The 26,757-nt window shown below is 47.5% G+C and overlaps 1 protein-coding gene, 1 long non-coding RNA gene and 1 other non-coding gene across 5 annotated transcripts in view; 2 read left to right on the top strand and 1 right to left on the bottom strand.

Annotated features, from left to right (window-relative positions):
• Positions 1 to 1,963: 1,963 nt before the first annotated feature.
• On the bottom strand, positions 1,964 to 12,593 carry LOC137202777 (uncharacterized). Its single transcript, XR_010932782.1, has 3 exons — positions 11,862 to 12,593; positions 8,315 to 8,478; positions 1,964 to 2,892 (listed from the first exon to the last, which is right to left on the bottom strand). It is a non-coding gene; the product is annotated as an uncharacterized lncRNA (long non-coding RNA).
• Positions 5,233 to 5,305, top strand: TRNAA-UGC (transfer RNA alanine (anticodon UGC)). The gene has a single exon. It is a non-coding gene; the product is annotated as a tRNA-Ala (tRNA).
• The window catches only part of CEMIP (cell migration inducing hyaluronidase 1), a 163,705-nt gene continuing 148,433 nt past the window's right edge, over positions 11,486 to 26,757 (top strand). Inside the window, exons 1-3 of one of the 3 annotated variants that reach the window (XM_067698605.1) lie at positions 12,634 to 12,771; positions 14,078 to 14,292; positions 14,876 to 15,082. The gene's annotated coding sequence lies outside the window, so the exon portion shown is untranslated. Of the gene's footprint in view, positions 11,755 to 12,633; positions 12,772 to 14,077; positions 14,293 to 14,875; positions 15,083 to 26,757 lie in introns of those variants that run through there. The other 2 variants (XM_067698608.1, XM_067698611.1) reach the window with 2 other exon arrangements.

The raw sequence follows: 26,757 nt of genomic DNA, 5'->3' as shown, positions 1-26,757 counted from the left end.
ACACAACTACTGAGCCTGCGTGCTGCAACTACTGAAGCCCGTGTGCCTAGAGCCCGTGCTCTGCAACAAGAGAAGCCACCACAACGAGGAACCTGCGCACCACAATGAAGAAAGCCCGTACACAGCAATGAAGACCCAACACAGCCAAAACAATAAAAATAAATAACTATTAAAAAAAAAAAAAAGGGCAGATGGATGTAGCTGGGCAGTGCTTTGCCCTCTGCACTGCCTGCTGTCACCTTAAAGATGACCTCTGTTCTTTTCAGCGCAAGACACAGGTGGGTTTTTCTTTAAAAACAAGACCGCTCGGTGCACAATTAGCAGTCGATAGAAAAAAACAAAATATAACAGGCATTTTTTTAATCAGACCTCATCTATCAAGCTGACTGATACTCAGAATTCACTCCCTCCCTCCCTCTCTTCCTTCCTTCCTTCCTTCCACAAATGTTTATGAGCCCAAACACTTGATTCTGGGGATGCAGCAGTGAACAAAGCCCCTATCCTCTTGCAGCTTATATGCTAGGAGGAGAAACAGACAATAACAGGTGAACAGATGAAAAAATCAAATCATAATGTGTTCTAAAGGAAACAACAAACAAGCCGAGAAAGTGATTAAGGGGGTCGAATCTTTAGGCTTTTGAGAGGATTATGACCTAGCAGTTCAACATACATCTGGGGAGTCCCTCTGCCTGCGCTTGAATCTCAGCTCCACTGGCTACTCCCTGTGTGTCACAGGGACGCAATGTGACCTCTCTGTGTCTCAGTTTCCTCACCTGTAAAATAAGGGTGACTTAGTACTTACCTCATAATACTTAGGTGAGGATTGTATGAGCCTAGAACATACTGAGCTCTCAATAAAAATACTAGCTATTAGCACTTGTAGAAACAGAACATTGTGGTCTCTACTGAAAGGATTTTCCAATGAACCCATTAGTAAAAGCCTCTTGGCAAGACATGGGAAAATGGCAGCATTCACTCCCGGCACCGTATCACGCAGAGCCATGGCTTTTGTGTGTCCTAGTATCCCTTGGGGTTTTTTTGTTTAATCAGAATTTTCCTTGTAAAAATTTTCTTCAGAAACACAAAGTGTTTCCATTTCTCTTCCATACATTTACACGCAATGGCCCTACGTGACTGTCACAGTAGAAACGCAGGGGCGTGCCAAACTTTCCTTCTGAGGACAGTGTGTGTCCTGCCTGCAACATGGTTTATCTTCAACGAACCACAACAATCTGATATCACCCAGCACTTACACTGATACAAAGATGGACAGTTTTCCTTGGTGATATGAAGGAGAATTTCTAAAGGCAGCCAGCCTCTCTCTTTCTTTCTTCTTCTTCCTCTCTCTCTTCCTCTCCCAATTGTCTTGTAAACTTCCTTGCCTCCTGTATTTTCAATTTACATCACTTTACTAACATGGCTCATACCTTGACCAGAAATTCATGTGTTAAACCACGATCTGCCACAAACATAGAATCACAAACCTGGGAGGATCCTTGGGAAGTACCTGGTCTAGGATTCCCCAGGATGGGATGGGTCACACATTCTGAGGCGGAAGTTGGGAAAGGAAGAGGAGGGGAAGGACAGGACAGAATTACTACAATATGTCCTGGAATTCATATTTTCTAGTCATTAACTTTAGAAGGAGTATTATCTTTCTCCTATGTCTTTACCATTATTTTTCAGATGTATATAGATGTGGCTGTGATTAATAACCATTTTACAAAATCATTTACAGAATTCTTAGACTCATCAGTAACTTATTGTGTTAAATATATATATATATATTTCTTTCTTTTTTTTTTTCTGGCCATGCTGCACAACTTGCGGGATCTTACTTCCCCGACCAGAGATTGAACCCAGGACCCCAGCATTGGAAGCACGGAGCCCTAACCACTGGATCATCAGGGAATTCCCTAAATATTTTTTCTTTCTTTTTTTTTTAAATTTTATTTATTTATTTATTTTTGGCTGTTGGGTCTTCGTTTCTGTGCGAGGGCTTTCTCTAGTTGCGGCGAGCAGCGGCCACTCTTCATCGTGGTGCGCGGGCCTCTCACTGTCGTGGCCTCTCTTGTTGCGGAGCACAGGCTCCAGACGCACAGGCTCAGTAGTTGTGGCTCACGGGCCTAGTTGCTCCGCGGCATGTGGGATCTTCCCAGACGGGGGCTCGAACTCGTGTCCCCTGCATTGGCAGGCAGATTCTCAACCACTGCGCCACCAGGGAAGCCCCTAAATATTTTCTTAACAGCAAATAATTAACTACAACTCCGATGATACTGGACCAGTGGTTCTCAAAGTGTGGTCCCTGGACCAGAGCATCAGCATCACCTGGGAACTCATTAGAAGTGCAGATTCTTGGCTCCCATCCCAGACCTACCTAATCAGACACTCTGCAGGAGAGGGGCCCAACGGTCTGCTCTAACAAGCCCTCTGGGTGATCGGATTTGATTCATGGTAAAGTTTGAAAATCTCTGAGCTGGATTATTTGACATTTAAATAAAAAAGGGATCCTACCGAGAACAGTTCCTATCCTCCCGTTCAAGAAAAGACTCACTGTTCTTTGGCCACTGGAACAAGTAACCAGGAGTCCCGAGGACAGCTTCCTCTGGTCAGTACACATGCTTCTGAGGGCCAATCAGCAACAGCCTTGCTCCGGTGGCCAAGCTGCCTTCGCTAAAGGTCACTTAATGCCTGAATACTCCCGCTGTGAAGAGTCGTCTAATCCCCAGCCCCACACTTCCCAAATACTCCACAGGAGATCCGCAGTCTGCCGTGTTCACTGCCTTGCAAATGATGAATCCAGCTTTTTGCTTCAGATATAGAGCAGAGGCCTCTTCCTTCAGCACCCCATGCAGAAAATTGGATTTAGTCCGAGATGACAGCCGCTGACACCTACGGGGGAAGAGGGCATCGTAAATGCCTAAAGTGGGCCAGGTGTGAGGCAGTACTGAGTAAAGAAGGGGTGACATGGAAAGGCAGTCACATTTTTATGACACGTACACCAAAACCACCCCTTCTTTTTTTTTTTTTTTTTTTTTGCGGTACGCGGGCCTCTCACTGTTGTGGCCTCTCCCGTTGCGGAGCACAGGCTCCGGACGCGCAGGCTCAGTGGCCATGGCTCACGGGCGCAGCCGCTCCGCGGCATGTGGGATCTTCCCGGACCGGGGCGCGAACCCGTGTCCCCCGCATCGGCAGGCCACCAGGGAAGCCCCACCCCCTTCTTTTTTTATACAAGAGGTGATCGAGGTAAAGGGAGATGCCCAAGAACAATTGATTTAGTGGCAGTTTATTTATTTTTCAAGAAAATGCGTTATTAATGCAAGCTTAAGAGCAATTATATAATATTTTTTTAACTTTTTAAAAAAACTTTTATTGGAGTAGAGTTGCTTTACAATGTTGTGTTAGTTTCTTCTGTACAGCAATGTGAATCAGCCATACGTACATCTGTATCCCCTCTTTTTTGGATTTCCTTCCCATTTAGGTCATCACAGAGCACTGAGTAGAGTTCCCTGTGCTACATAGTAAGTTCTCATTGGTTTTCTACTTTATACATTAGTGGCAGTTCAAATACAGTTCAAATACATTCCCACACCGCTGTACTTTCTACTTTTGGAAAGAACATTTCATGGCATTACAAAAAAATGTCAAATGTGTTTATTATGTTGCCACTGAAACCATGAGGCATCCAGGTTCTGGCTAAGGGTATTAGCAATAAAAACAAAACAAAACCCTTCCTATTGGCTGTCTAGGAATTTCATGGAGTATTTAAATACCATTTCGCTCATATGTATTTATTATTTCCCATGCCAGGAGTTTCTCTTTGAGAGTACAGTATAAATCTCAGTGGAGAAATGTTGTTTATCCATTAATGCATCTATTGAGCATCTACTGAGTCTCTCATTGTGCTAGGCTGGGGACAGAGAGATGGGTAAGATGCATCTCTGTGCCACACAGCTCACAGCCGGAGGTGGGGAGGAGGAGGAAGAGAGGGGCGCAAACACACACAGTGCCGTAAACACACACAGTGCCGTAAACACACACAGTGCCGTGATTTTACAACAGAATTCTCTACAAGCTTCCATGAGAACTCAGGATGGGGGAGAGCAGAAAAAGTATCCCAATGGCAGCAACATTTGAGTCTTGTTTTAAAATAAATTATTTCTTTTATTTATTTTTGGCTGCACTGGATCTTCGTTGCTGCGCGCGGGCTTTCTCTAGTTGCGGCGAGCCTGCGGGCTTCTCATTGCGGTGGCTTCTCTTGTTGCGGAGCACGGGCTCTAGGTGCGCGGGCTCCACCAGTTGCTGCACGCGGGCTCAGTCGTTGTGGCTCATGGGGTCTAGAGCGCAGGCTCAGTAGTTGTGGAGCACGGGCTTAGCTGCTACACGGCATGTGGCATCTTCCCGGACCAGGGCTCTGACCCGTGTCCCCTGCATTGGCAGGAGGATTCTTAACCACTTCATCACAAGGAAGGTCCCATAAACGACTATATTTCTGATCCACTGGCATTTACACTCCAGCGGTATTGGGACAATAGGTAATAAACAACGAATAAAAGAAAAAAAATAAAAGGAAGATAAATCAGGGTAAGGGGATGGGCTAGAGAGTGATGGTGATGGAGACTATAGGAAAGATGGGAAAGACCTTTCTGAGTGTGTGAGTTTTGAGCAGAGACCTGAATAAAGCCAGGGATGGGGTCATGCAGATAGTGGAAGAGGCATCATTTCAGACAGAAGAAACAGCAAGTATCAACAAAATATATTTAATGCGTTGAGGAAGCAGCAAGACACCGAAGGGGTCTAGAGTCAAGCAAGCAAGATGCCTAGTGACTGTGGTTGCAGTGGCAGCAGGTGGGCCCTTGCCCATCACGTCTCCAGATTTTGCTCCGAGTGAGAAGTAAATTGGAGGGTTTTGAGTAGAGAAGGATCATGTTTTGACATCCGTGTTGGAAGGAAAACCCTAGTCATAATTCCTTTGTAATGCTTCTTTTTTTTTTTTAGATTGTGATAAAATTTACCATCTTAACCACTTTAAAGTGCACAGTTTAGTAGTGTTCAGAGTGTATTCACACCGTTGTGCAACCAATACCCAGAACTTTTTCATCTTGCAAAAAGGAAACTCTACCTCTGTTCAACGACGGCTCCCTGTCCCCCCTGCCCCTAGCAACCACCATTCTACTTTCTACGCTATGAATTTGACTACGTACTTCATTAAAGAGGAGGCGTATAGGGACTTCCCTGGCGGTCCAGTGGTTAGGACTCTGTGCTTGCACTGCAGGGGGCCTGGGTTCGATCCCTGGTCAGGGAACTAAGATCCTGCAAGCCGTGCGGTATGGCCCCCCCCCCCCCCCCGCCCAAAAAGGAGGCATATAGTATTTGTCTTTTTGTGACTGGCTTATTTCTTTTAGCATAATGTCCTCAAGTTTCATCCAAGTCAGGATCTCGTCTCTTTTTTAAGGCTGAATAATATTCTATTGTATGGATATACCACGTTTTGTTTATCTCCTCATCAGTTGATGGACGCTTGGGACCTTCTGGCTATTGTGAATAATGCTGCAATCAATATGAGTGTACAAATATCTCTTCAGTACCCTGCTTTCAATTCCTTTGGCTATAGACCCAGAAGTGGGATTGCTGGATCAGATCGTAGTTCTATTTTTAATTTTTTCACAAATGCCGTATTGTTTTCCATGGTGCTTACATCATTTTACAGTCTCACCAAAATGATTAGTGATGTTGAGCATCTCTGCATGTGCTTGTTGGCCAGTTGTGTATCTTTGGAGAAACGAGCAATGCTTCTGTGACCTGCCAGGACACTGTCTAATATCAAGGCAGTTTAGAGCCCTCACTGCAGCAATTCTTCAGTAACATCTACTAAGCTCACAAATGCTTGGTGTGATTGGCCCATGATATATTCTCTTCCGGAGCAGGCAACTTCCAAAGGAAGAACTAGAAATGCTCACATCAAAGTGTTTAACTAGAAGCAATGAAAACTAAAAGTACAATGAAATATACTATTTTTCTACTACTTTGGCAATGGGTTAAAAAAAAAAAAGAATACCAGGTATTAAAGAGGATTCAGGGAAAGAGGCCCACTCACGTGTGGATTGTTGGAATGGAGACTGGTCTAACTTTTCTAGAGGGTAAGTTGGCTTTAAGTTGATGCAGGAACTTCCCTGGTGGCCCAGTGGTTAAGAATCTGCCTGCCAATGCAGGGGACACAGGTTCAAGCCCTGGTCCGGGAAGATCCCAAATGCTGCAGAGAAACTAAGCCGGCGAGCCACAACTACTGAGCCCACATGCTGTAACTACTGAAGTCCGTGCGCCTAGAGCCCGTGCTCCGCAACATGAGAAGCCGCCGCAATGAGAAGCCTGTGTGCCACAACAAAGAGTAGCCCCTGCTCGCCACAACTAGAGAAAGCCCACGTGCAGCAACGAAGACCGAACGCAGCCAAAAATAAAACAAATAAGCTGATGCAAACTTAAATTTATCCAGAAGAAATAACGAGAGAGAAGTGCAAAGGTGTTCAAAATCATAGCCTTATTTAGAATACTGAAACCAGTATTAGGGGATCGATTATATAAATTATGTCCATATTAGGAAACAGTATACCATTTAAAGATAATGTTGAAGGAGATTTAAGACTTGGGGAAATGTTTATGGTATATTATTAAGTGAAAAAAGGCTTATTATATATGGCATAATTTTTTTGCCATTTAAAAATTTATTCACTTTTTTCCTAGGTAGCACATTTACTTGGTTCAAAAATGAAAAAGCACAAAAACATACACAAGGAAAAGTCTATTTCTTATTCCTGTCTGTTCCATCATCCTACAGCCCCACCAAAACCATCACCAGCAACAGACAGGAAATCATGTTATTGGTTTCTTGTATAGCATTCTAGATGATTTCTTATGCATCTCTAAGTAAATGCAAATATATATCCTTTTTCCTTCCCCCTTTTGGACAAACGGCAGCTTCGTATATACATTGATTTACACTTTGATTTTTCATTTTAATACATAAAACTGATCTTTATTCTTTAAAAAAAAATAGCTGCATAGTATTCTATTATGTGAAGGTAACATACGTTAGTTAGCCCTACCGATAGGCATTTAGGCTTTTCTAATTTTTTGTGGTTACAAATAGGGCTGCAATGAATAACCCTGCACATGTCATTTCACACATGGTGCAACACTATCTATAGGATAAATTCCTATAAGTGGAACCGCTGAGTCAAATATTATGTACATTCTCAAAAGTCTTCGCAGACTGCCCTCAGAGGTTGTACCAAATGGAAATTTCACCAGCGAGGTATGAGGCAAGGCTCTGTTCTCCAACCTCACGCCATCCCCTAACAAAGGTGGTATCAGCAAATGTTTGGATTTTTGCCAATCTGATAGGGGTTTCAGTGTAGCATTAGTTTGCATTTCTTTGTTTATGGGCAAAGTTGAGCCTCTTTTCAAATGCTTATGAACGATTTGGGTCTCTTTTTCCATGAACTGCATGTATGAATATATCATTTTAATTAAAAATCCTCATCTGGGGAATTCCCTGGTGGTCCAATAGTTGGGACTGGGCTCTTCCACTGCTCTGGCCCGGGTTCAATCCCTGGTCGGGGAATTAAGATCCTGCGAGCCACGCGGCACAGCCAAAAAAAATGCTCTCTCTGTGTATTCATTTATTTATCATGTAAACGCTTCCTACACACCAACTCTCTGTTGGACATTATAGGTGCTACTGTAGGTAAAGGGGTGAACTTGGGAGGCTCTAACCCCTGCTCTCCCAAAGTGTGCGAGCTGGTGGAAGAGAAGGACTTCGAGCTAAACATTGAACTACTTACGGAATACTCACATACATGTGCATACCTGTGCATCTGTGTATGTAATTTATACATGGAAGAATACTTGGTTATACACTATGAGTTAACAGAGATGATCTTGAGTAGAAGTGATATGTTTCCTTTGTGATTTTCTATATTTTCGGAGCTTTTTGTAATGTACATGCATTGTGTTTGCAGTTAGTTGATTTCTCCTTTGTTCATTTTCTGAATTTTCGAAGTTTTTTTTTGTTTTTGCAAAGAACACGTATGATTTTTGCATTTAGGAAAAAGGACAAAGTGATATGAAAACATCATGTACAGGCACACAGGTTTACATGTATTTTAGACAGAAGAAACACAGGAAAGAATGTTCTTTCTGTATGGTAATGAGGACACTGCAGAGAAAGATGTAGAAATCTATTTTCAGAGCTCCTAAGTGGCTGGCCAGTGTTCTAGGACTTCCTGTCCCAAGTTCCATGCAGACCTCCACTCACCAGAAAAACTGAGGACTTGTCTCTCCTCAGCTGGGCAACCTCATCGGCATCCAACAAAACAGGAACTGAGCAGTTATGAGTCTTGGAAATCTGGCCCCAGGGCCCATGGCTGGGAATTTCCCTTTTCGGATGCCAGCTTCAGGCTTGGTGTCCAAGGGCGACCCCTGTTGGTGGAATTGAAGTATGCCCATTATTTGCGAGCTGCTATTAGGATTGGCATCCCCGAGGTTTTATTTTTTTGCGGGGTCTGCTGGAAGCCTTAAAGCCAACGGCCACTCGCTCCTTACCCCGGCTGCTTCCCAACTTTCCCTTACCCCTCCTTGCCCCAGGTTTGCCTGCTGTTTGCCTGGGAAAACCACGTCTGGGGCTTGAAGGACGAAGCCACAGTTGTGGCCAGCTTTTAAACATCACGCAGGCAGGCTGCTATAGGGGCAGGGGGCTGGCTTTGCCGGCCAGAGGGTAGAGTGCGGTGACCCTTGCTCTAAGTGACAGACTTGGATCCTGCCAGCCGACTGAAAACACCAGACTTGAGCAGCTTACGGGAGCAGCGAGCAGGTAGGCCATTCTACTACAAGAATGTGGTTGAGGGGGGCAGCAGCTCACCTGAGGAAGACAGGCTATTTCCTCTCTATCTAGAGATTCTGCCCAAAACCAGAAAACCCCATGCGGCCTTTCTTGACCAGCTCCGGTGTCTGCATGTATAAGAGTAAGACCTCGGCATGAGGAAAGTATGGGTAGTAATTATGCCAGGCTCACGTTGCCAACATTCATCCAAAAAAAGAACTACCCACATACCCCGTCCATCACCGAGTGCTGAGTGGAAGTGCTGAATGGAGCTCTGCCTGAAGAATCTGTTTTTAGACAAGCAGAGCCTGTTTGTAATTCATCAGCATCGCTCATTTTCCCCGGGGCACTGGTCTGTGATAAAGAAAGCTGGACACCAAGGAACGTGCTGGGCATTTCTGTGCTTTGAGAAAACATGACTAAGCACTTCTCAGAGCCCGTCAGCAGACAAGAATCCTTCTTTACTATTTCATCTCTCAGACGCCTGTGGTGCAGGCTTCTCTCCAGAGACCTCATTCCCTGCAGGCCCCAAATCTACTCTCTCCTGATGGGAGAGAGGAGAATCCCACCTATTCCTCTCATTGCTCTAAGCAAGGCTAATTCAAGGCTGACCCTTCTCCACCTGTACCGAAAGCTCAGCATCCTCCACATGCTTGTGGGTCCTGGAATCTGGGGGGTTCTCTTAAGAAAGAAATCAGGAATTAGGGTACAGCGTGGGGCACTTGGGTGGGTTCCTTCTAAATTTGCTGGAAAGGAAAGGCTGGGGAGGGAAACCTACCATAGGACCCAGCTCATTACCTCCCAAGAAGTCAAGAAAGAGAATCCCGGTAACAGACCTAGTGACAGTCAAGGTCAGCTTCCTGAGAAAGGCCCGGAGAGAGAATGCATTGCTTCCCTAGCTTAGCCAGGTAAGCAAGGCTTCTGTCCCAATGCAGAAAACATGGACACAGACTCCAGCAGCTTCTGTCTGACTATGGCCCCAACGCCCAGACATGGATTCACGAAGCGGCGTGAGCTGCCTAGAATGACGACTGTCCCTGCCGGGTTGGTTCTCACATGGCACTGGCTGGAAGGGAGAAAGGAATATATCTCCTAGGAGGGCTCCATCTAAACAGGTGAGGGACTGAGTTGTAAGCTCGAAAAAAATGGGAGGGAATACAACAAACAGAGAAGGAGAGTAGAGGACTCCAAGTCACAGAGTGAGTCAGTGGCGGAGTTGAGAGGAGACTCCACGTGCCCCAGGGACCTGCTATGGGCTCGTTCCACTAGTACTGCTTCCCCGGGCAGGGGAATATGTAGAACAGTCATGCCTTCTTGCTCTGACCCTTGAGGACCTCAGTCTGTCCAGTTAGAGAGGTACAGAGCCCTCTCCCACGTGCGGGAAGGATTCTAACTTACTGAAGACCTGCCGTGTGCTAGGTACCTGTACTATTGTGACCTCACTTAAATCCTACCAGTCAGTAAGGAAGCATCAGAGAACGCATTTTCCTGATGAGGAAACTGATGTCCAGGGAGGTTAAGACCCACGTGGGCAGTCACATACCTGGCGTGTCTGACTCTGGTTTCAACCCAAGGCCCCACGCCTTTTCCTCTCGGAGGGAATGTAGGTCCTAGACCAGGATCTCTTTCTACAGCCACTGTCTCCTTACCAAATGCAAGCTCGTGTACCCCACGCACAGTGAGCCCAAACCAACCGAAATGTGGGAATTTGGAGCAGAGAAATGTTTATTGCAGGGCTATGTAAGGAGACAGGTGGCTTGTGCCCCCCCAAACCCAGAACTCCCCAAAGGGTTTCAGCAAAGCATTTTTAAAGGCAAGGTGAGGGAGGGGCGTGGTTGGTTATTGCAAACTTCTTGGTGTAGGAATCCTTTGCTCCTGCAGCTGTCCACCTAGGTCAGGTCACGATGATCCTGTAAATCTCCAACAAGACGACTGTTATTCTCTGTTCTGCAACTTTGTATCTCTTTATGCATGAAAAAGTGTCATACTCTTAAAGGTCAGAGGTTTATCACGGGCTATCCTGTATATTTCAGGCTACAGGCAACAATGTTAACTCGAAGCAAAAGCAATAGAATACACAGGTTAAAGTAAAAGAAACAGATCTAATATTGGGTCAGATTTGTTCTTCCCTATTACACCCCAAGTTAAAAAAAGATTCTCAGGCTTAATAACCCTGAACCTTATCTCCCCCGCGATTCTGCTCCAGACGCGGGACTTCCTCCTCCATAGCCTCTCCTACCCCTGGACGCGAGTGGGGTTTTAACCCTGCGCACCCGCCACTCTAAGCCCTCTGAGTCCGGAGAACAGGCTCTGGGCGGCCCACTGCGGCTGCTCCATCCGAGTCCTGGGCTCCAGCGCCCTCACCCGGCTGCTGCCGCTGGACTTCGCGCGCCCGGGTTCCGCAGGCTCGGGTCTGCGTCTCCCAGAGCGGCCGCCAGAGCCCGCCCGGGTCCGGCCGGGGCGCGGGGCCCCCGCCCCACTTGGGCAGGGAGGGAGCTTCAGCGGGGGGCGGGTCGGTGGCGCGCGGGCGTCAGGGGCCCCGGGGAGGAGTCAGCCCGGCGCGGCCAGCTGAAGCGGCAGCTCGCTATAAAAGCCGCCGCTCTGGCCGGCGGCTGGGGAGCGCGGGCGAGCGCAGCGCGTTGCAACTCGGCTGAGCCTGGCGAGCGCAAGCGGCGCGGCGGGCGTCGGCGGCGGGGCGCTCGGGGCCGGAGGAGCTGAGCGTGGTCAGGGGCTGAGCCCCGCTTTCCCAGACGAACTACCACTCCGCTTGCCTACGTCCCGGGAGATCGCAGGGCCCGTCAGTGTGCCCCCGACCGCTCCGGCCGCTGCGCTTCTGGCCCGCGAGGCGTGCCGCTGTCTTGGCTACCGACCGGGAGGTAAGAGGGCCGGGCTCGGCGCGCCAGGGCTGCGCGTACTGCCCAGCCTCAGAGGGGAGGGCAGACTGGGGGTTCAGCGCCTCCACCAGTGATAGGGAAAACGTTACCCGTCATTGGCTTCTGTTTGTCCACTCAGTGCTGTGCGGTCCGCCTCTGTCTGTCTGTCCACGTGTCTGTTGAGGGGCACACGTCCTTGTCTCTGTCCGCTGTGGGATTTCTCTGAGGTCGTGTGAGCCTTTGGAAGCAGCAGGTGCCAGGGGCTCCAGTGTCCCCGGAGCGCATCCAGCCGGGGGCAGATACCCGTTTTCCTTAGAGTTCCCCCGTTCTGAATGTCTCGGGGGGGCTTGCGCCCCAAACAGTGTCTTGCCGAGGAGGGACTGCTCCGAGGGTCAGGTCGCGGAGTCCAGCCCATAAGGAGCCGTCTCACACTGTGCATGAGTGGGCATGCATCTGGCAACAGGTCTGCGCCCTGCTGCTCGGCCTTCAGCACGGTCTTCCTTCTGGTGTTTCCCTCCGCCTCCCGCTGCCTACACGCTCGCGCACTCCCCGACGGCGCTAGGCACCCAGCATCGCTCTGGCACGCGACGGGTGGAGGCAATTGAATATTAGATGACACGAGGGCCCCTACTGCTGTTTAGGCTGAGAGCCCCAACCTGCCATCGCTGCAAGAGGGTTCGGCGGTCCCTGGCAAGGGTCGTCAGCTCCAAGAAAGGTCATATTAGGTTGGGAAGAAAGTCAGGGACCTGGTGGAGCGCAGGCCAGGGCCGTGGCCAGGTCTCCAGCTCGCCGCTCTGGGAACCAGGGCCAGAGACATTCTGGAATGGACCCGGCCGGACGCATGTGCTCTTGAGAAAGGAGCTCAGTGCGCCGAGGTCCTCCGCCGCAGACTCGCTGACCGCGTTCTCAGAGACGGCCGCCGTTCCCCAAGGGTCCAACACTACTGCCGTCCCCGGCGCGCCGCCAGGAGCCGGATCTGAGGTCCTGAGTCCTGCTTCATGCAGCCAACGCTGCCCACAGGTGAGAACTCCCTTTTTAAACTAACCTTTTGATGTGTGAGCCAGTGCCTGGCTGCAGCCTGGGAGCGAGTCTCTCTCTCCATTCCGGCGGTCTGGAGCGTTATCCCGGGCGCGCCCGGGGGCGGGAGCCGGCGGCTCTGCGTGCCCAGGCGCGGAGCCACCATGGACAGCTCCCAGCCGCTTCCTCCACTCCCGGCCTGTGGCCCTGGGTCTCCCGGGGAAGTCGCGCGGCTTTCCTCCCAGACTCAGAGTAAGGGCACAGGGCAGGAGGAGAGGGACCAGTAGTCTGCGGGAACCCTCGGTGTCCGGTCCCAAGGCGACGTGAGCCACTCAAAAGGAAGATAAAGGGAGCCTGCGTGGTTTGTGATCGGCTGCTAGGTCAGCCTGCAGCTGAGCTCTGTACAGGACCTCCGGGATGGTGAGGCTGGTGGGCTTCTCTGGCTTTTCAGCAGCCCCACGGGGCCCTCCGAGGTGTTATGACTGTGCGACGCCTGAGCGTTCGACTGAGGCAGTGACATAATGCCAGACCTAATTAGGGACCTCCCTCAAACTGCTTTCTGCACATGATATAGGGTCATGTTCCGTTTCATTAAATTATTTAGTAAATATGGTACTGGGAGGCGATATTAGTTTCACAGTTACAGTGACAGAATGGAGAAGAATCAGACAGAACACCTGCATAGAGAATGAGTTTGGATGCATGTGCAAAAAGCAGCTATGCTGTTTTCCGATCCTAATCATTTCCTCCCAGGTCCGTAACACTTTTAAAGAAGCTTCCATTGGTTCCTCTTTAGCCCAGTAGAGGGTTTTTCGAGTTGGTTGCTTGGAAACAGGGTGGAGAGAACCTGTAGGGGTTAATCTGAGTAAATTAAACGTCTCCCTCCTCTGATAAGAAATGACGTTGGTTGAGGCTCTTCATTTTGTCATTTTCACCTACACAGAAGATGTATCTTCCTTCATTTTAAAACTGCAAGAAATTCAGAAGATCTGCTTCTGTTTGTGACTGGCGAAGGCCCACGGAGAGTAAAAACAATTAAGCATCTTTATTTATTTTTGGAGCAGCATGTGTGACTTCTTGAAAGTCACTTAAGTTCTGTGTCTGTTTCCCTATCTGTAAACTGGGGACAACACAATCTACCTTGCAGAGTTGCTGATGAGAATTAAGTAGCACCGTGTAAAGCACGTATACTGGTGCTGAGCACAGAGAAATCTCTTAAAATGGTAGCGATTATAGGGATATTTTAAAGACGGTTGTGCACTGCTTTTGACTTACGTTCACCAGCCCTCTGTTCTCTTTCCTAACCTAGTCATTGTTTGATGGGGACTCCAGCTCCACTTCATATTCATGTTTGAGAACTTGTTGATGGACTTGATGAAAGTGCTGAAGTTGATCACAATGCAAACAAACAAAACCAAACCCAAACAAACAAAACTTGTTCGCCAAAGAGAAATGGAAGAATTTTTGCATGAAACAAATCAGTTGCCTGTTTTTCCCACCTGTATCACCTGGAGAAAAGATAAAGTAAGTAATTTTCAAAATCTTATCACAGCCCTCTGGTTGAAATGATCGATTCTTCCTGATTCTTCTCTCAAAAGAATGCAGGATCTTCCGAGGGGCCTTTTTGTCCTCTTGAAGGTGAAGTTCCCTCGGGTACTGATGGAGATTGGCGTCCACAGCCCCATTTCTGGATTCCTGCAGGGTGAAGTGAGGGGTTGCTGCACTACGGCAGCACCTGGGCTAGGAAACCCCTGAGTGGTCGTTACCAGGCAGGAAGCGCATTCCCCTGTGCTTGAGCCTTGCTTGGCTGTGAGACCCTGACCAAGGCACGCACTCTCTCTGCCTGCTGCATTGCCACTTATTTGTTCTCAGGTAGATCTGAAAATTTCCTCCAGCTCCACCTTCGGGAGTCTGTCTGGTAGAAATCCCTAATGTGTGACACACCACAGAAGTTTGGATAATGGAGTTGTAGTGGGTCCAATCTTACAGTTAGACTTTTTTTTTCCCCCATAAAATGTATGTGTGTATGTGTACGTGTCTGTGTGTGTGTGTTTCTGCCAGTTTCACGTTCTGGGGCTCTTAGATTTTCTATATTTTTTTTCTTTAGTAGATCAGAAGTAATCTTAGCTCCCTCCATCTGAAAGGAGTGGAACTGAAGGATGCAGTCCACAGATGCTGGGAATTTTTCTGTGACTTCTGTCTACCCGGTAATGTGAACGGAACAGGAGGACATGGGCCCTGGCTGACCTTTAAGTCCCGGTTCTCTTCTCTGGACTCCCATGCAGTTCCGGTTTCCAGCACACAAGACTTTCTGGTAGGAGAACTATTGAACTACAGAACACTTTTGGAGTATAGGGGCCAGAGAGGGGAGGGACTGGTGTGAAAGGCAGGGAGGGACTGGTGTGAAAGGCAGAAAGGGGCTCTTCACAGATCGTGTGGCATTCTGCCTGTTGCAGCAGTGTCTGTGTGTCTGGGACGGACGGATCAAATGGCAAGAGTGGCATTCAGTGGGGAAGGCCGGCGGGATGACAGGGGTGAATTCAGTTACTCTCAGCCTCCTTTGAAGCCCGCCGCTTAAGTGACCCCCTTTTAGTACCTTCTGTGGTATTGACAGAGGAGCACAATTTGATAGGATAAAAACATTTTGCACTTGTAGTTATAAATCAAAAGAGAAATACAAGCATGTGTGTTGGGTTCCTAAAAGGAACGAAGTTGTGCTTATGGGTTGCATTCACAAGAGCCTATATCCGTGATCAATCTAGGCTACGTCTCTCATTCCACACGACGGCAGATGCCCAGATGGATCATCTCATCCAAGTAATGCATCAGTTGTCTCCTTTTGCTTGGCTTTTATCATTACGTGGAGGCGATTCAGTTTCCTCTGAACAGGGAACAGGGGAGGATCGCATCCTTACTCTCCTATCTGGTTAGGTTAGTAGGAGTTTAGGATGGTAATGGGTCGGAAGGAGACTTCTCAGTACTGAGTTCCCTTTTATTGTTTCGCCAGCTGATAGCTGGGCCCTGAGCCTCCTTTCCCAAAGGCCTGGCATGTGGATATTTCGTTAAATTGGCTAGGGCTCCGGTGCCTCTCATAGTGACTCTCATTATCTGCACTTCCAGGGGCCATCCTAGTCTCTCTGGTAGGTTCCCTATCCTTCTTTTCCCTCTGTCTGCTTTGATGCGAGGCTTCCTTCAAACCTGGCTCTTCAGAAGAGAGGCTGCACGCAGAGAAATGTCATCAAATATGCATTTGCTTTCTGCTCAGTTCCCTCGGTGCCGGGAAGCACACTCCCCTACCCGGAGGGAGAGGACCTGCTGCTCTCCCCTGCTCCTGTTATTTTCCAGGGTCCCTCTCTAGGCTCAGCTCGGTTCCAGACATCCGAATCCATCCTTCCCTTCCCACCCCCTGCAGGTGTGGGAGCCTTCGGTAGGGGAGGGTGCGTGGGGCGCACAGGCAGCCGGCCTCCCCCACTGGCGCTTACTCAGAACAGGTTTCCTCCCTCTAGCTCCGGACAGCCTGGCTCCTTGCATGGGGATATTGCTGAGGCATTATCTTTGAATCTTCTTCGAGGACAGCCACATGATAGATCGAACTCAGGTTTAAAGTGCTTTGACCAGACAACTGCTTTTGAAAACCCTGTGTGTTTCTTTCCCTCAGCTGTCCATAAAAGAGCTTAGCCACGAGGCATTTTGTGTTACAGGGAAGGCACGTCTAGAAACTGGTCCTTCCGGCATGTGAGGTATCTGTGCCAGACTTCTGCCTCTCCTGTTTCTAGACATCACTGGAGGAGGGGGCAGGAGGGCTGCAGACTTCCCCAGGAAGCTGGGGACCTTTTCTGGGGTCAGGAGTTCATGCTGTTGGCCTGAGACTTTCTGGCTATAAGGCATGGACCCAGCCCATGGGACTGAGGAAAGTACAGTGGGCAGGACTTTTCAGACTTTCATAGGCAAACAGATCACAGGGGCGCTTGTTAAAATGCAAGTTCTGATCAGGTCGATCTGGGGTGGAGCCTGAGCATCTGCATTTCTCACAAGCTCCCAGGTGATGCTGCTGGTCTGTGGAGCTCCCTTTGGGTCGCCAGGGCTTACATCACTGCTGACCTTCTGTGATGCCAACTCAACTCTTTTTGGTATAATTTAAGTCCATTTCTGATGTCCGAGTAGATGGGGCCCAGCTGGCCTGTGTCCTCCTAATGACCTTCTAACGACCCTTCAAATTCTTGGAGATAATTATTGTCACTCCTAAGCTGTCTTATCAGTAGACTAAATATCTTGAACCCCTTTGAGTTTCCCCTTTTCCTGGTCATAATAAATTTTCCAAAGCTCTCTGGACCGAGTTACTTTTAAGTGCAAGACCATTGTGCAAATGGTAATTTATCTTTGCCTGGCAGAGGCATTTGAATGTAATTTTGGTGGTATTAAGAGATCACTTGGGGAATTTCATCTCACTCTGGTTCCAGACACTGAGAATGCCTGTTTACATTTAAACAACTTCACTTGACTCTAAAGATCACAACTTTTTTTTTTTGGAACCTGAAAATGAAATTCAAGGCTCAATTGTCTTCCTCAGCTGCCCTCCCTGTAGCCTTCCTGTGGGGATGAGCTGGTAATCAGCGATGCCCCCTGCAGCCCAAGATGCAAGGGTGCAGTCGCACTGAGTCACCCACTGCCGCATCTGGAAGCAGGGAAGAAATTGAGTACAAGGTTTTGAGCTTCTTCTACGGGGCAGGCCCTGTGTTAGCCACTGGGGAGACAGAGCTGAATAAATGGTCTCTGTCCTCCAGAGCTAACAGTCCCACGGGGGGAGCAGACATCAGTGTCAGCAGTTGCCAGGCAGTGTGACCGAGGCGAGGACAGATGGGTCAGGAGGTGTGGTGGGCAGGGGGCCTGCCGGGGGAAGGCAAAGCCAGGGGACATCCCAGGAAGCTTCCCTGAGAAGGGGCATGAGAAGAGGTGTGTCTAGAAGGATTAGCAGTTTACGGGGATTTTTCTGGTGAAACCAATGTGGGGAGTGGCGTTCAGAAGGCGTTTTACACAGAGAGGGGGCCATGGGGAAAGATCCAGAAGCATAGACAGGCTTAAACCTTTCACTTCCTGCAACCCCTCAGTTGCACAAAGCCCTGTACCTGAACTGCCCAGACCTTGGGCCACACCTGACCAAAGAGAGAGAGAGTCCTTCCGGGCAGCTGTAGGTCTCTTTTGTTTCTTGGGCCAGTGGTTTAAAATTAATTTAACCATATTTTTTCCATAAAATCTTACTAAATCCTAATGTACAAACCAGAGAAAATGTGACTGCGGCTGGGAGTAGGGGTTTGGTTTTCGTCTTGATGTCCTCAAGGGAGTCCACGGAGCTCTATGGGTTCCAAGGAACACAGTTTGGAAACCTCTGTCCTGGAGCCTCTCCTTTTGCTCTTGGCAGTAACATTAAGAGTGTTATCTTGGTCTTATCGTGGTCTGTCTTGCCAAGTCTTCTTCACATTCTAGACGTCTTGCTGGTTGTTTCGTCAACAATTTTCAATGAAAAGAAACCAGAATTATCCAGTGTGACACTCTAACGAACATGGGGTATATGGGGTATGGGTGGGGAAGGAAACGTGGCAGGTGCTGTTTCAAAAAAAACTCCAGCCGTAGAGGACCACCGGAGGAGGACAATGGAGCTGTGAGCTTCTTGCAGAGATGGGCTTTTTATTTTCAACTTTGTTACTCAATCTTTCCTAATCTTACGAGGCTTTTCAGAGTCTCTAAGAGCTGGCAAGGAAAAAAAAGCATATTTCTAGGGTATAAGACTCAACAAATTCTACCCAGGATCTTGCATCCCTTTTCATTGATGTAGCCAAGAGTGAGTTTTGAAAAGGGACTGTAAGCCAGAAATATAAGAATGGAAAAGTTCCACTGGCCCGGGGTGAGGCGGAAGGTTTCAGTTCGAGCTGGAGCTCCCGTGGGCATCTTCCAAAGCTCTCTTAAAGGAGGAAATTGATACTCTAAATGGGACAACGCCCAAAGAGAGCCCCACCCCTCACTGAAGGGTGCCGCCAGCCTTCAGAAAGGGATCTGAAGAGCTCCCTCTGCTCATAGAGACAGCTCCAAAAACATCATCATATCACTGATGTAAGGTGATGAAAGTAAGGTATGTTCAGTCTGGAGCGCTCCACTGGGTATGTGAGGAACCCTGATGGAGGGAAGGGGCAAACGAGGGTTCCCTCCAGGACGGGCATCTGTAGTTGTCTGGGGCTTGTTCTGCTGCCAGACCAGCAACACATGGAACTGGGCAGCGTCCGGGAAGGCCGGAGAGCTGGCAGTCAGCAGCCTCCGTATCCAGGTGGCCTCGTGTCCAGAGGTCTTGGTATCGGCCCCCATTGCCTTGGAAACTGGAACACCCGGAACTATGGCCTTGACTCCCAAACCGCGGGGATTCAGCTTCCCCTTGCTTCCTAGGGCGGGACTTAGGCTGGGACGGGTGACCAAAGACACTGGTTCCCGAGGTCCCACAGGACTGTCTGATGGGTGGCCAGTGATGAGCCTGAGCTGTCCACTTGGGTGCAGAGGCTGCTGCCCGGCTCTCACCACGCTGCATGCCCTCCTTCCCTCCACTCCCCTGAGGGGGCAGTGGTACCTGCATGTGGGCAGTGAGTACACTGATGCCCAAGGGTACAGAGCTGGTACAGGATGACATCTTGGGGGTCTGTCCAGCTCTTAGTCCAATGCATCACTCAGCCGGGTGCCTTCTTTCCACGGCTCTTGTCCGTGCTGAGTGGTGTGGACCGTTATTCCCAGCTTGGTCTCCTCGAGTGCCCCAGATTGCTGGGTCTCCAGAGCCTCCCAGGGGACGGCGGGCATGCCAAACTGTTCTCCTTCCTGTAAAGAACAACGACAATGAACCTCAAAAGGATTGAGCCGGGGAGCAGATTTAGGCAAACTGTTAAATTTTTTCGTTTTAAAAACAAACTGGTGGTTTATGACGAGCCTGTTTCAAAGCTGACTGTGTTACAGCCCCTGAGTAATTCGCTCGTATGCTAATTTTCCGAAGGTTTGGGTTCAGGAAAACCTCAAACATAGTGGCTAAGTACTTTTCCTTTCCTTTAAAAATTGTGTTTATTTTGGGAGGAATTTAATCCATATGTTTCAGATCTATTTCCATGTTACTCAGCAAAAGGTTGTTATTTGCCCAACATTGCTAAGCCATGAGTGTGCTTGGGTCCTTTCTCTCTCCTTCCCACAGCCGTTCCCAGGCTCTACCCAATGGGTGCTCACAGCTGAGCCCCGGGGCTTGTGGCTGGTCGATTCTATAGCATTTTATGAGACACAAGCAAATGTAGGTACTAGAGGTAAAAAGAAAAATCAGTAATACTGGTTCTGTCTTTATTTAACATTTCGATATTTGATCCGCGATAGATTTTTTGCATTAATTTCAGTTTGTTAACTATTGCATTACAATATTAGCTATAGTGATGACTGAGTTCTCACCCTTCTCCCGACCGACCCCCTCTAGGGCTCCTTCCTGTTGGGAGGTCAAAGTCCTTACCGTCAGTGCTGCTTCTGTTCTGATATTTTCTGATGCAGATATCGGTGCCAGAGACACACAAACAAACTTTGGGGATGCTAAAGGCGCCTCCAGCTCTTAACCTACCTGTTGATCTGAACTGGGGGTGTAGAAGTCTTAGGGAAAGTGGAGAAGAGACGTACGTGGGTCCTCTTCAGACGTCCATGTGATCTGAAGGCGATATTTTCCCTTCTCCGTTCCTTAACTTCCTTTTTGGAGAGGGAAGGAATTGTGGTGTTCCCTTGTAGAATGTTTTGCCAGTTATGCTGGCCGGATGTGTCACCATGTCTGTGACTTCTTAAGAAGGAATTGAGTTTACCAGATTTCTTAATTCAGTACCTGGTAACAAAAGAGAAAGCAGTTGTGGGATTTGGGTTTCGGAACCCTCACATGCAAGGATTTCTTCTCACGTAAGTGATTTTGTAAAAATAAGAAGGCACAGCAATCTCGGTGGTGTCGATTTGGTTCACAGCTTTGAAGAAGCTGGGAGCTTCCTTTGGCCACCTAACTGTGGGCTCTGCATACACTTGGGCTTTCCAGGTGGCTGAGCTGAAATCTGTTTTCAGTTTTAAAATCGCTGGGCAATGTTGTTACAAATGGTAACATATAAACATATCCCAGGATTTTCTGAGAATGACCAGGTAGTGAAGTTCATTTTTCCTTTAAACATTCCCCACATACAGTTACTTTAAACAAGAAGCTATTTTTAACGTGGAAAAAAGATGATGCTTCTATTGAATCTTGCCTAATAAGTATGAACTTGAGCTTCTGCTCTGCTGAGGTTGCTTGAGGACATCACCTCTCCAAGGTCAAGGGGAACAGAGAGGGGTAGAGTCGCACTTTGAATGGGGAATGTCCGCTTCACACAGGGCCCTTTGGTGGACTTTCTGGGAAACGTGGGGCAAGGCGAGGGTTTCCCCTCAGTGTGGAGCACGGGGCTGGCTCCCATCTCAGCCGCTCCCAGGATAAGACAGTCATCTCTTCATTCAGGGCTCAGAGGCAGAGACTCTTTTATGTTCTGTTCTATTCCCAAGGACTAGCATACAGCAGGTACTCAAATGTGCATTAAATGTACAAATGCATGAGTCCTGCCTCTGAGTCCCAACCCGCGTTCCCCCCCCCCCCCCCCCAAGCATGTGCTTTTCTCGGCGGAATCGAGTTGATGCTGAGTCTTGTGTATTCTGCTCTGGGAACTGAATGAACCCTGAGCCTGCCAATCACCTTCTCGGAGCTCTGTACTCTGGTGGCCCTGTGGTTATTCCCGTCATGTTTATTCGTATCCAGTGCTTCTTGAGCGCTTATAAGTTCAGGCACCGGGCAGAGAACTTTACATACATCACCTCAGTTAATCCTCCTGACAGCTTTGAGGCAGGGCAAGGCCTCAGGTGGAGGAGTCTCTGTGAGATCTACCTGAGGTCACTTGCCTGGATGTCATGGAGTTGACGCAGGTCTGTGTGAGTCCAGAAACCCATGCTCTGAATAATGACTCATGTTCCCTGATTCTTAAACTTGGAGAAAGCACGTTGAGGGGAATATCGTAATTCATGATAAAGCAGTTTGAGAATAATGGCAACCCAGACACACTTGTTGATTCGCCAGTTCTTCCTGGGATTCAGAAATGACTCCGTGGCATCTCCCTGCCATGGAGAAGCTCCCAGTTGAGGAGATGGACAGACAGGCGTTCAGGTACCTACAGTCTGTGCTGTAAGGCAGGGGTGGACAATGTGGAAGCACTACAGATGGATGAGAAATAACTGCTGGGGAAAGAGACAAGGCATCATGGGGAACTGTTTTTTGATTGGGCCTTTTTTTTTTAATTAAAAAAATGTTTTTCTTTTATTTTTGGCCACACTGTGCAGCATGCAGGATCCTAGCTCCCCGACCAGGGATCGAACCCGCTCCCCCTGCAGTGGAAGTGCAGTCTTTTTTTTTTTTTTTTTTAACGTCTTTATTGGGGTATAATTGCTTTACAATGGTGTGTTAGTTTCTGCTTTATAACAAAGTGAATCAGTCACACATAAACATATGTTCCCATATGTCTTCCCTCTTGCGTTTCCCTCCCTCCCACCCTCCCTATCCCACCCCTCCAGGCTGTCACACAGCACCGAGCCAATATCCCTGTGCCATGCGGCTGCTTCCCACTAGCTATCTACCTTACGTTTGGTAGTGTATATATGTCCATGACACTCTCTCGCCCTGTCACAGCTCACCCTTCCCCCTCCCCATAACCTCAAGTCCATTCTCTAGGAGGTCTGCGTCTTTATTCCTGCCTTACCCCTAGGTTCTTCATGACATTTTTTTTTCTTAAATTCCATATATATGTGTTAGCATACGGTATTTGTCTTTTTCTTTCTGACTTACTTCACTCTGTATGACAGACTCTAGGTCTATCCACCTCATTACAAATAGCTCAATTTCGTTTCTTTTTATGGCTGAGTAATATTCCATTGTCTATATGTGCCACATCTTCTTTATCCATTCATCCGATGATGGGCACTTAGGTTGTTTCCATCTCCGGGCTATTGTAAATAGAGCTGCAATGAACATTTTGGTACATGACTCTTTTTGAATTTTGGTTTTCTCAGGGTATATGCCCAGTAGTGGGATTGCTGGGTCATATGGTAGTTCTATTTGTAGTTTTTTAAGGAACCTCCATACTGTTCTCCATAGTGGCTGAACCAATTCACATTCCCACCAGCAGTGCAAGAGTGTTCCTTTTCTCCACACCCTCTCCAGCATTTATTGTTTCTACATTTTTTGATGATGGCCATTCTGACTAGTGTGAGATGATATCTCATTGTAGTTTTGATTTGCATTTCTCTAATGATTAATGATGTTGAGCATTCTTTCATGTGTTTGTTGGCAGTCTGTATATCTTCTTTGGAGAAATGTCTATTTAGGTCTTCTGCCCATTTTTGGATTGGGTTGTTTGTTTTTTTGTTATTGAGCTGCATGAGCTGCTTGTAAATTTTGGAGATTAATCCTTTGTCGGTTGCTTCATTTGCAAATATTTTCTCCCATTCTGAGGGTTGTCTTTTGGTCTTGTTTATGGTTTCCTTTGCTGTGCAAAAGCTTTGAAGTTTCATTAGGTCCCATTTGTTTATTTTTGTTTTTATTTCCATTACTCTAGGAGGTGGGTCAGAAAGGATCTTGCTGTGATTTACGTCATAGAGTGTTCTGCCTATGTTTTCCTCTAAGAGTTTGATAGTTTCTGGCCTTACATTTAGGTGGAAGTGCAGTCTTAACCACTGGACAGCCAGGGAAGTTCTGAGGGGGCCTTGAAGGAGTGTCCAGTTTGCTGGCCAGAGAAAGGAGGGTTAGGAAGTCAGGAAGAGCCGTAACTAAATTTAGAGAATCTAGAAAGCAGATATGTGAGGGAAGGTCTAGGAGTTCCCTGTCAATGAGACTGTAAAAGTGGGGGCAGGTGGTGATGGTCCTTCAAGGCTGAGTCAGGGCGTTCGGCCTTTCATGTAAGTGGCTTTGACGAGGGGAAGGGGTGTCGTCAGTAGTTGGACATTAGACCGTTGTTCGTGGTGGCAGGTGGCTTGGGTTGGGCTTGTGTTCCTCAGTCCTAAGGGTGGTCTTGGCAGGAAGTCCATTCCAGAATGCCAGTTCTCACTTGAGAATGTAGCTCCTAGGGCCCAGCAAAGGCAATAAGGAAACTGCACTGCCTACAGTGAATTATTGGTGCCCAGACAAGAGGGAGAACATTAAGTTGGAAATATTTCAGGGATCTCGTGGCCCGAGACCGTGCCAACGTGAGGGCTGGTCCTTCTGCAGGTAGAGCTCCAAGCCTTTGAGAAAAATGCTCTGAGACTCAGGAGTCTTCGGGATTATTCCTCCAGGCTGATGCCTCCCTGCTTTCTGTATCCAGTCTCACTGTGGGGTCAGAGTGTTCTAGTCTTCATCCCGTGGCCTTTGTGCTGACTTTTTCGTAAGCACCTTCGTAATTCTTCACAAATTCTTGGGCAAATTCCTAACTGCTTTGTTTGACTGACCTGCAGCAGAAGTGGTGGAAGGAATGTGGGCGAAAGGGACAGAATATTCACGGGAGGCCCACCTTGAGGAAGGAGAGAGCAGTCACTGTGAAAGATGTTAGTCCAGTTCAAATAGTCCAGCTTAAACTGGATGAAACAGATACTCTGAACGCTGTCTGGCCTGCAGAGGTGCCAGGGTGACCTTCCAACCTTCATCTCTTTCCTGCCCTGTAGCTGCAATTAAACATTCAGGTGATTTCAGTGAACCAAACCCATCCACAGATATTCTCTTAGCGTTGCTCCTGTACCCAGGACTGTATTTCGTCCTACAGCAAATCTAAGAGGGCCCATCGAATGACCAGAGGAGAGAGGGGTCATGAGGTCTGGGGCTCTGCCCTCTGACAGAAACATATTAGTTTAGATTCAGATCATCAATATCTCCAAGATGGTTCTAATCAGATGAACGGAGAGAAATATGAAGGAAGTATTTCAGAAAAGACTCCTTTAGATTTTGCTGACTACAGAATTAACTGTTTTTTATATTCTTTCCTCATCATGTTTTCAAGCTCTTTAGCTTATATTTTCCTTGATTAGAGGATGTTAGAGATGGTGTCACGAGCTGAAAAGGGGCATGAGTTTGGAACCTTGCAGACCTAACTGTGCCTCCACCACTGATGAGCTCTGTGACCTTGGACAAGTTACTTCACCTCTGGGTGCCTTCGTTGTTTATTCACCCTCTAAAACGGGATGAGTGTGTATTATTCTGAGAATAATCCATGGCAAATAATAGTGAAATAATACACGGCAGACTTCTTAGAGTTGTGACCTGGTACACACGAGGTATATGGAGTGGCATTTCTCTGCCATTTGTCAACAGACTTGATTGGATTAGTAGACATTTTAAGTGGAGAGGGCAGTGCTGTAACTTCTGGGGGCATTTTCAAACGTTCGGACTTCGGTAAACTCGGGGAAGTATCCAGTCCTGCAGCCACCATCTGAATGGCCCAGGCGTGCGCTCCAGAGGTCGAGTGCGGAGGAAAAGATTGTGTGCCAAGTTCAGCATCCGCGGGGACAGGGGACTGGGTCCTCCTGGCTCACCACTGCCTCTCCAGAACTGAGCTGGTCCTTAACACACATGTATGAATGAATGACATTTTAAATAAATTTAAAAAAATTTTATTGATGTATAGTTGATTTACAATGTTGTGTTAGTTTCAGGTGTACAGCAAAGTGTCACTTATATTTATATTCTTTTTCAGATTCTTTTCCATTATAGGTTATTATAAGATATTGAATATAGTTCCCTGTGGTATACAGTAGGTCCTTGTTGTTTATTTTATATATAGTAGTATATATCTGTTAATCCCAAACTCCTAATTTATCCCTCCCGCCTCTTTCCCCTTTGGTAACCATAAGTGAATGAATGATATTTTAATTTTTTTTAATTTTTAAAAATTTTATTGAACTATAGTTGTTTACAATGTTGTGTTAATTTCTGCTGTACAGCAAAGTGACGGTTACACATATACATATATTCTTTTTCATATCTTTTTCATTATGGTTTATCACAGGATGTTGAATACAGTTCCCCGTGCTATACAGTAGGACCTTGTTGTTTATCCATCCTATATATAATAGTTTGGATCTGCTAATCCCAAACTCCCAGTACTTCCCTCCCCTCCTCCCTCTTGGCGACCACTAGTCTGTTCTTCTATGTCTTTGAGTCTGTTTCTGTTTTGTAGATATGTTCACTTGTGTTGTATTTTAGATTCCACGTATAAGTGACATATGGTATTTGTCTTTTTCTTTCTGACTTACTTCGCTTAGTATGATAATCCCTAGATCCATTTCCGTGTTGCTGCAAATGGCATTATTTCATTCTTTTTACGGCTGAGTAATATTCCATTGTATGTATGTACCACATCTTCTTTATCCATTCCTCTGTTGATGGACAGTTAGGTTGCTTCCATGTCCTGGCTATTGTAAATAGTGCTGCAGTGAACATTGGGTGCATGTATCTTTTTGAATTATGGTTTTCTCTGGATATATGCCCAGGAGTGGGATTGCTGGGTCATATGGTAGCTCTATTTTTAGTTATTTTTAAAAATTAATTAATTAATTAATTTTTGGCTGTGTTGGGTCTTCGTTGCTGCACGCAGGCTTTCTCTAGTTGTGGTGAGCGGGGGGCGCTCTTCGTTGTGGTGCGTGGGCTTCTCGCTGCAGTGGCTTCTCTTGTTGCGGAGCACGGGCTCTAGGTGCGCAGGCTTCAGTAGTTGTGGCACACGGGCTCAGTAGTTGTGGCACACGGGCTTAGTTGCTCCATGGCATGTGGGATCTTCCTGGACCAGGGCTCGAACCCATGTCCCCTGAATTGGCAGGTGGATTCTTAACCACTGCGCCACCAGGGAAGTCCCTATTTTTAGTTTTTTAAGGAACCTCCATACTGTTCTCCATAGTGGCTACACCAGTTTA

This window comes from Pseudorca crassidens, chromosome 1 (genome assembly GCF_039906515.1).
Source record: "Pseudorca crassidens isolate mPseCra1 chromosome 1, mPseCra1.hap1, whole genome shotgun sequence".
NCBI lineage: Eukaryota > Metazoa > Chordata > Mammalia > Artiodactyla > Delphinidae > Pseudorca > Pseudorca crassidens.
Note: the sequence above shows the minus strand (reverse complement) of the source record. Positions and strands in the feature narration are given on the sequence as shown.